Here is a 10,469-nt window from a genome sequence, read left to right as displayed (position 1 = left end):
GTCGTAAAATTTCAGTAAACATAATTTAAATTTTTTATCATTATTTTTCTTCCTGCTATCAGTGGAAAAGAACAAGGAAAATGCAATCTGGAACAAATGAAAACAAACAGAAAACAACTTCAAAAATTGCAACAGAGATTGAGAGTAATCTAGAAGTAACTAAATAATCTTGAAATAAAGTACTCTGAGAGAGAGAGATCTTTTTGCCAATACTTCATAATTTTTTCTTTTCATGAAAAAAATGCCACTGGTATACTAGAAGGAAAACGAACAGCTCACAAACTTTAAGACAGCCATGAGTTTGGAGAAATAATTTTGATATTTGCTGCTGTCATCATATGAAAATAATTCAAAGGAAAGAAGAGATAAGTTCCTATTTCCTGGGGAAATATGTTAAGGTCAACAGAACTCCACAGAGGCCTCTAGGAATCTGCTCAGTTCCTCCCCACTTCTCTGAGCCCTGGGTTCACAAAGGCTCTCTCGGGGAGAACCCTAAAGGGCCCTTTGTCCTGGAGGCATCTCCTGACTCTTCCCTCCCTCTTGAACAATCTCAGCTTATTGGTAGCAAGACGATGGCAGCCTGGATTCAGGTGAACCAGGAAAAATTTCTCTCCAGGAAACTGCAAGTAAGGTAACAAGGAAGCTCATCAGACCCTGTTGTCCATTTCAGCTGAAGACGCCGTACGAGGGCAGACCGACTGGGCCGCTGCCCCCCATCAACCCAGAGAGGAAAAGAGGTGAGAACGGGAGGCAGAGCGCACTAGTACACTGGACAGCAGTCAGCGAGGAGGGGAAGCAAAAACAAGAGACCGAGCAGATAGAAAAGCAGTAACAGAGCAAAATAGAGGGTCTCTCAGTCTCTGGAAACCTTGGTATTTCCTTCTGAGGCCAAGTGGCACTTTCGCTATCGGATCTATGGGGTGTCTCCCAGGTCCCTTTTGTATTTAAGATGCTTTAAATACACCGTTGCACACAAACACATACATATACACACACACATGCAGTAATGTATTGGCATATTACTCCTATATAATGTATATTAATAACATATGATTATGTCATTATCGTATAATTAAATTTCTAATTAAATATACTATGTGCCAATGCTGCATACTTGTATACTGATATCAGTTATATATATATATATATATATATATATATATATATATATATATAAATATGTTAATTAAAAAGGAATATTTGGTTTTAATTCTATATTTAAGTCGAACATTAATTCATTCAAACATAAGGAATATCTGTAACCAGAAATCATTTAGAAAACAGGTGAATCTGTCAGGATAATGAATTCTCACCATAAAAAAAAAAAAACAAGGAAATTGATATCTGCTTTTTATTTTTCTTTTAAAGGATGTAGCACATCTTACATATGCTGTCAGATCTTCTATTGATGGAATGGAATGGAAAATAGTTTATTTGCAACTCCTTGGGTATGATCGTGATAGCCCCCAAACGTCTTAGTATGGGAGAAGAATCATACAGAGAGAACTTAGAAACACTGACTGATGGGCTTAGCCAGTCTAATCTTCAGCTAGACTAATTACGTGAACTACTTATGTAAGATTTCCATATTAAACATCTCCCATGATTTTCTTTCTTTTGTAACTTCCCTTGAACACGGTTATCTGATTTTTTTGATCATTACAGATACTTAAGGGATATTATCCAGGAGATAAGACAATAAAATTTACGAAACTGAACTCAGAGGTACTAGCATATCAGCAAAAATTATATGTGAGTTTCAACCACATTAACAAGATTATGTGAATATGTGAACCTGTGAATTATCACATATTTAACTTTCTTACTGATCCTTCTTTTTCTCAGAAATGATGGGTAGGGAAAAAATTTGTTAGCGTATTTTTTCCTGCTGTTCTTAATTAGCTTCTCATCAATGTGCACGCACTTCCCTCCCATCGGTCTCGCTGTTTCCCCACAGCACCCTGGGCGTCAGCTCTTCTGTCCCTGACTTGCATCCTTCTCTTCTGCCTTCTCTCTTTCTTGACCTTGGGGTTCTTGTCGACCCAATTTATTTTAGCACTGATCTGTGAGAGCTTTTCTTTCTCTAAGGCTGGAAAACTTACCAATCGTATTCATTTCGTGTTACTTTGAGTCTTGGACTGGATCTCCTTCTCTGCGTGGAATCGGGAGCTTTTTAGTTATTTCCAGGCTTGGGCTGCTTCAGGTTGACTGACGCTATTATGTAAGTGGTATTGCTTTCTTGAAAATGAAAAGTGTGGTGCAACTTTCTGAAATTGTCCCAGAACCTCAGGAAGTCTGATTCACCTGAACAAGGGTAACAGCTTACTCACTTCCACACTGTCTTGGCTTCTGTGCTGGTTGTTTACTAGATTTCATCTCTCAGTTACATCTGAGAGTCTCTGTTCTTTTTTGTGCCAACTCCCAGTTTTCCACAATTGTCTTTCACTGTCCATTTGAGACCATGTCTTCCAGCACCTGCTGGGTGAATGCCAACATCCACACAAAATGTATCGTCTCCAGATATTCTAACAACGGTGCCAGAGAGGAGCTGAATCTGAGCAAAGAGTATGAGTAATGTCAACCTTCCCCATTCTGTATCTCCCTTAATAATCCTGGCCTCCATGTAGTTCTGCTTATGCCTAGAATCGAGCATGATTCTTGTACAATGTTCATCAAGAACCTGTTCTCTCTCTTTAGAAATGAGAGGTTCAAACCAGTTACCCTAGTAAATGAATACTTGTAAAATTGATACAATATGCCAGGCACTTTCGTATGTGCTTAAGACGTATGGGTGAATAAAAGAGATAAAGGTCTCTGCTCTACTGGAACTCACCTTCTAGCAGGAAAAGGTAGATAACTAGGGTTAGAAAGGATAAGTCAGTCAATTACATATTGTCTTAGAACATGAAAAGCATTGTAGGGAAAAGAAAGGGAAATTATATCTGATTAAGGTTTGAGAGAGCCTAGATTTCTAAGTTTTTTACTCCACGTAGAATAATTAGACAAATTAGATGCTTGCAGGCAAATTATTTTAGCAAGTGACACACGGAACAGCCATGGGAAGGAAGACACAGAAGGCAGGAAATCCAGCCCATCTGCCACGAATCCTCTGAGCACTCTCCACGCAAGGGATCCATTCAGGCAATGCTTAGAGACCAGCTCCCATCACACACTGGGAGGGGTGCTGCATGAGCTGTATCGCCCTACACTTCCCAGTCTGCAGTCCATCTGCACAGCTGAGGTGGATTCTGCTGGCATCTCGTGACAGAGTGCAAGACAGGCACCAGACACTCTCCTCCACTCAGGCTGAGAATCCCGTCCACACAGAGACTCACTGAGTGGCTGGGTTTTGCCAGTGAAGTGGATCCTGCCAGGGACGAAGCACCTGAACAGGGAAGCCCCTTTGTAAGGACCAGCTAGAGATTCTCTTCTTTCAATGGACCTACCAGAATGCCTGCTAATGGATATAAAGTGGTTTGGGGTTAAAATGCTCTAAACTTAGAATGTGATGCTTTTGGGGCAGCTCTGTGAATATACTAAAGGCCACTGAATTATACACTTGAAATGAGTGAATCTTATAGTCTGTGAATTATATCTCAATAACCCAGTTATTTTTTAAAAAAATATGACATATTACTACACACCTATCAGATGGATAAAATAAAATGGATAACATTAAATGCCCGCTGAGAAACTGTTTCATTCATGCTTTGACGATGGGAGTGTAACATGGAAGGGCATCTTTTGGAAGCGGTTAGGCAGCTTCATACAAAATAAACATACATTTAACCTTGTGTCTAAGCAATTGCACTCTTGGGCCTTTATCCCAGAGAAATGAAAATTCATGCTCACAAAGAAATCCGTAAATGAATGTGTGTAGCAACTTTATTCGTAATAGTCCCAAGTTGGGATATTCTAGCCCCAGATATTCTACGACAGGTGAATGGCTCAACAAACTTTTACAGCTAATGCAAGTATGGAATAGCACTCATCAATAAAAAAGAATGGACTGTTGATGCGTGCAACAACTTAGAGGGGCCTCAATAAAACTGTCAAGCATGCCTCGATAGAGCTAGAGAAAAAAAGAAAGACAAAACTGTAGAATATAATCTTGGAAAAAAGAAGAAATGATCATTTGGCTCTTTGAAAATTAAAAAAAAAAAATGAAAGTGTTGTAACACAGTAGGGGCAGTGCTAGGTAATAAAGACGAGGTAGCCCCATATCATTGAAGAGAGAGGGAGCCGGAGAGATCGACTCTGCTTGAATAGATCAAAGAGGTGTCACAAAGAAAGTGTTGGGGGGATGTGTTTTAAAGGATGAAATGGAGTTTTCTAAGAAGGAAAATGGTAATGGGTATTTTGGCGGTTGTTCAAAGACATTTTATAGTAAGTTTATATGGAGTGTAATCTATAAAAATATTGAGTCACTAAGTCGTCCACCTGAAACTCCTCTCATACATGAACACAGCATGTCTTTCCACTTGTTTATGTCTTCTTCAGTTTCCTTCATCAGTGTCTTACAACTTTCAGAGTGCAGATCTCTCATGCCCTTCGTTAAATTCATTCCTAAGTATTTTATTGTTTTTGATACCTGCATACCATTTTTATTTAAACAAAATTACACGTTTCCTGAAAAAAAGGTTATTTTTAAAGCTAATGACAGTACAAGGACACTTTTTACAAATAATTTTTATTTTATTATGGACATTTTTCTCCTTAATATCATTAATCAACAGACAGCCAAAAATGGTGTTAAAAATGATTTGAAAAAAGACTTCACATACAAATAATTCAGAAGTTTGTATCAGTGCTGTTTTATTCAAAATACCTTTAAAAATGTTATAAAGTTAATCATTAAAAATGAAAGTATTTGTAAAACACTGCCTCTTATAGCAGAATATACTGTTTTATTTTACTCCAAAATATCATATAGATAGTGCTTAAAATAACAAATGGATAATAAATGGTATATAGAGAATAAATACATGAACATGACTCTCTGGTTAGACTTTTGTGTCCTAATATAAAAGGCTTAATTAACAGTCTTTAGAGATTACTGTAGGGACATTACATTTTGAAATATTTCTTTAAATGACTTTGATTTATAGACACTGGTTGGGAGCTGAAATGAGCCTATGTAAGGAGGGACAGTTCATGTAAGCATCTGGCCATCTAATTCTATTCTATTTTAGGACTTTTAATCCACTCTAATAGTACAAATGGGAATTTGGATGAACTGCTTTGATGTAAGATTTTTCTGTATCTGGACAGAGAAATGAATAGATCCTCTACCTGAGGAATGTGTGAACGGCTCACAGTCAGAGATATAAAATTCTTCTACAGAGCGTATTTTATCAGATGAAGTTCTACTGCATCAGGGAAAATACGGTCAAGCCACACCTGGGATATACATTTCTCCCAACTCCCATACCTGAAGACACACATTTTTCTAACTTAAATATTCCAGGTATCATTTAGTGAGGGATTCAGCGGCATGGTTTCCACTACATGGCTGCTCTTTGGAAAGTATTTTCATGATCTTCTGTTCTATCTTACTGAGAAATAAAACACTGCTGACAGATCATTTTGTACACATGGTACTTCAGACCCAAGACTGTATGTAGAATTTGATTTGCTACTTTTTCAATTTCATCTCATGAAAATAATGCATAAGAAAGTTAAATATCCTAAGATACACCTAAAAAAGCCCTGAAAGAGAAGCTTTAGGGCTTAATGTAGGCATTAAAAAACTGGCAATTCCATAAACTTGATCAAAGAGAAACAGCATTTTTGGAATGTCTTTTACATGACAGACACTGTACTAGTAGACTGGATACCTAAAAGCACAAATTCTTCTGATCATACATTATTTTGATGTGACCTTACAGTGGAGTAAATGTGTTAATAAAGTGACTTGGCTTTTAATCTAACAAAATATAAATACTTCCCAGTTTTTAACTTGAAAATAGCAGACATCATTCAGGGAAGTTCTGTAAAGCCCTATGTAGACTTTAAATAAATGTAAAGAAAATTCCCAAAAAGCAAAATATAAATACTTTTTGGTATTTACATTAAAATAATAAACAAACAAAAGAACAATGTATCTTAGAAATTAAATGTAAAAGAGTTGATTTTACTTCAAGTTAGGAAAAAAGAAATTAGAGCTACTTTCTATGCTGATGAAACCAATTCAATCAATTCAACACAATCTCCTTTTTCAGGCAGTGCCTCCCTTGGGCACTTGGGCTAGAGGACCCCTGCTTTGACTCCATACTTTGAAGAACCCCATACACAAAGGGAACACAAGAGCACATGAGCACATCTGTCCCTGAAAAGAGGGTCTAGTTTCCAGTGTGAAAGAGGCTTGAGGTAGGATTGCAATATATTCATCCATTCTAACAGGGAGAAGGCAAAATATGTGGGTACGAAGGTGGATAGATCGACAGATTTAGTAGTTAGAAATGTGTGCAGGCTGTTTTCTAGTGGTCTCAGTTTTTTTTTTTTTTCAAATAAAAGAACAATTAGTAAACAAAGTAATAACGAATGACTGAAATACTGATTACTCTTTTGAGAGCTTTCCTCACCAGTTAACTAAAATTTGCTTCAAATCTTCATGTTTTATTCAGATAATCACTAAAGAATAGAAAAGAATGACTGAAAAGTTGCATATGTTTCTAGAACTAGTAGAACCAAAGAATATAGCACCAGACTGATAGAGACTTGCTAAGATGACATGACTAGGAGAACCTTTCTCTTGTGACCTGCCTTTCCAGCTGGCACTTCCCAGGTGATGTTCAGCCCTGTCTGTTACTCAGTTGTATAAAGACATTTAAGCATCATTTAAAAGCATCATTGAAAGATATGACATGGAACACTCATGAAGCAGGTCTAAAATAGTCCGACTGTATTATTAGACTAGTAGTGATCTAATGAGAAAGAATTCTAGAAGGAAGAGAGACTCCAGACAGCCAATTATGATGAGCATCCTCTCCATCACATCATCATCATCATTAGGAAGGAGGAGGAGGAGAAGGAGGGCGGACGGCTGAATGACAGCAGGAAGGAAAGCCCACCTTCCCAACTATAAGGCCCATGCAGCACCGTTATTTGAGAGAAGGATGCACTTGTTTTACGTTTGAGCAGTTCTGCTGCTGGAGACGATCTGTCAGAGCCCTGCGAGTCCCTGTAACAATGCAGCAATTAACGTTCAAGCAACAATTAATTTCCTCCAGGTGCTATGCCAAAATCTTCATGTGCTTTATCTCACTCCACTCTCATTGCTAAGTTCTGTGTTTGTACAGTGATGATGTCCGGCCTGTGGATGGGCATCCAGAGGACTGGAATATCTTCCCAAGGGGACACGTTGTGGGCACTGAGTTTAGGACGGTTAACTAATTAAGGTCAGGTAGCATGAAGATGGTGTCCTTTCCTGTCTAACCCTAGCCTGGTCCTGCTGTAACTTGCGGAGAGAGAAACCGGGAGAAGGGAAGTCAATAATAACTTGGCTTTCGGAAGTGAAATTTGGGAAAGGACTTGGTATCTGAAAGCAAGGTGGGATGAAACACTGAAGACAAACTCCGCCTGCTTTACACCTTGCCTGGGACCAGTCCTTGCACCGAATACAGCTCTCCGCCCAGACACTGACTGACACAAATAACCACCAGCCTAATCAAAACCGCTTGTGAACAAGTGTTAACTGTGTTTATTAAAATGTACCCATCTGATGAAATCTTCTAGTGCCTGAAGGAAATGAGAGCGGCATGGCAGATACAATTGGGAACAATGAAAATGAAACCACTGTTTTGAAGAATAATCACCAATGCAATAGGCTCTATCAGGAAACACTTTCGTAATAATGTTACTATTTAGCTTCTCTGCAATGCTTGCCTCACGACCGTGACATACAAAAGAGTCACATATACAGAATGAATTTAAAGACTAGCAGTTAGACGTCTGATCTAGAAAATTACAGATTATAGACCCTTCAAGGTGTATTTTAATTTATGTCAAAGATGAAGTATTTGAGATGCCTCTAAAACTGTTCATTTCTCACATACAATCTTACTATTCTGAAGTATGAATAATGAGAATAATATTAGGAATATATTCATTATACAATAATACTATGAAACATGAATGATGTCTTTAATGAATATGACATTCTTTATCATTAATATCTGCAGGTATATATTACCTATATATAACAATTTATATTAAATCAAATAAATGTTTCTATTCCCTTTACTGGATGAAACTAATAGCAAGACATAAGGTACTGAAGTGAGTGCCCCCAGAGAAAGAACACAGTTGAGGAGGTATCGAAAAGATTAGAGGAGTTCATTTTCATTTACAGGATACTTCTCAAATGTATTCATTTTTTAATAAAATAGAATTTTTTGTTGACTACGGAAATAAATTACTTTATATTAAATAATATTTCATTACTTAGCAAATATGATTTTCTGCATCAAATTTGCAGGTATCATAATGTTCAAATATATAACGTAAATGAAGTGACAGCCCAAAGCAAGATATTCTAAACTCTTAAATTAGTGTGAAAATAATCTCAAATCAAATATGATATAACATTTAACAGAGTCAAGCACAAAGTCCTCATTGTCTCCCCCCTTACAATTTGTTCTAGGATTCTGAAATATCACACACCCCACTGCACTGCCTTGATAACCTCACACACCCCAGGTGACCTGGGCCTCCTGTCAGGGCTGATTATTTCAGGATTGGACTGAGCCACACGGAGCCAACCAGAGGCTACACTAAAGGTTACACACACCAATTTGATTAGTCGGTGGTAAGCACTGGACCTGAAATGTCATCAGGATTTTGGGCCAGTTTTGGTCATTTTCACCGCGATATGTTTTGCACACCTGCCCAGCATATACAGCAAGCATGCACGCGTGCAGAGAGGAGCTTGCAAGGTAATCGGACTCAAAAAGATAAGCGGAGGAGTAACCGTCAGAGATAACTGCCTAGACGCTCATCCGTTCCTTTACCGACCTCTCATCATCCCTGCCCTTTCAGGCTCAGGCCGTAAGGCTAGGTGTCTATTATTTGCAACAAACGTCACACAATTTTAGACATTATTACTTAAAGACAGCCCAAAAAACCCAAATCAAGAATTTAATTTGACAACAGTCACTGTGAACAAAATCTGCAAGATTCAGGCAACATATTTTGTGAGATAGCACTTAAAAATTTAGAGCAGTTCTAAGCTAAGCTACTAGAATTGTAGCATAATTTAATATGCATCCAAATAATGAAAATATACTCCATCTCCAGACACTAAGCTAAGTCAGTCAGGAGTATGTTTCATAATCACTTAAACAATATATAAATTTATATCTATAAAATTAGTATTCTGAAAAATAGAAAAATTTTCTATTTTCAATAATATGAAACTAATAATAACATGAACAATGTGGCCCTATACACAATCCATATGATTACCAGAATCATTTTAAAACAGTGTATACACAATTTTCAAGAATATATACAGTTTTTTCCCACAGTTAGCATTATGCTGGTTTATAAAGCAAGCCACAATAAATTAAAAAAAAAGGCTGACAGCATTCAATTTATGCTTTCTGACATTGATGGGAAAAGAAAGAACTCAATTAAAAAAGGAGGAGGGAGACCCACCAACATCTTAAACATGAAGCAAGTTATTAACAAATGACCAACAAAACAAAATAAAAAAAGAAGTAACAGGTAAAATTAGAAAAATATTTTAAACTGAATGTTAATAAAAATATAATACATTAAAACCCATTACATGCAGCGAAAGAGTTGCTTAGAGGGGAATTTATAGCCTTAACATTAGGACGTTTTAAAAACAATGATCTCAAGTTTCATCTGAGGAAGCACAAAGAAGAACAGGAAAAAAACATCCAAACAATAAAGCAAAGTAATAAAAAGCAGAAAGCAATAAAATTAAAATCATAAAATAGAGAACACAATCTAGTCAACAGTAGTTTCTGTAACTAACTAACTTGACAAATCCAAATAATACTGTTCAAATATAAAATAGAAAGAAAACCAGGGGCACTCAGCTAACTCAGCTGGAAAAGCATGAGACTCTCAACATAGAAGGAAAACCCAATAAAAGAAGCATCACTAGAGACACACAAAAAAATTATAATCAACTTTGAATTACCAAGCTTGAAAATAAAAATAAAATGAATAAATGCCTTGAAAAGCATAACTTATAACTTGACAAAGGAATTAAAAGAATTCTAAACAATTAGTATCTGTTAATTAAATTGATTACTAAACTCTGTTCTACAATGAAAAGATCAAATCCAAACATCACCAGTAAATTCTACTAAATATTTTTAAAAGTAACAACACCAATATGCCACAAATATCTGAAGAGAGAAAAATAGGGGAATATTTTCCAACTCATTCTGTGTCACAATTTCAACCTTAATATCAAACCTTGACAAAGACACTTA

Source organism: Camelus bactrianus, chromosome 30, assembly GCF_048773025.1.
Source record: "Camelus bactrianus isolate YW-2024 breed Bactrian camel chromosome 30, ASM4877302v1, whole genome shotgun sequence".
In the NCBI taxonomy this organism is placed as follows: Eukaryota; Metazoa; Chordata; class Mammalia; order Artiodactyla; family Camelidae; genus Camelus; species Camelus bactrianus.
Note: the sequence above shows the minus strand (reverse complement) of the source record.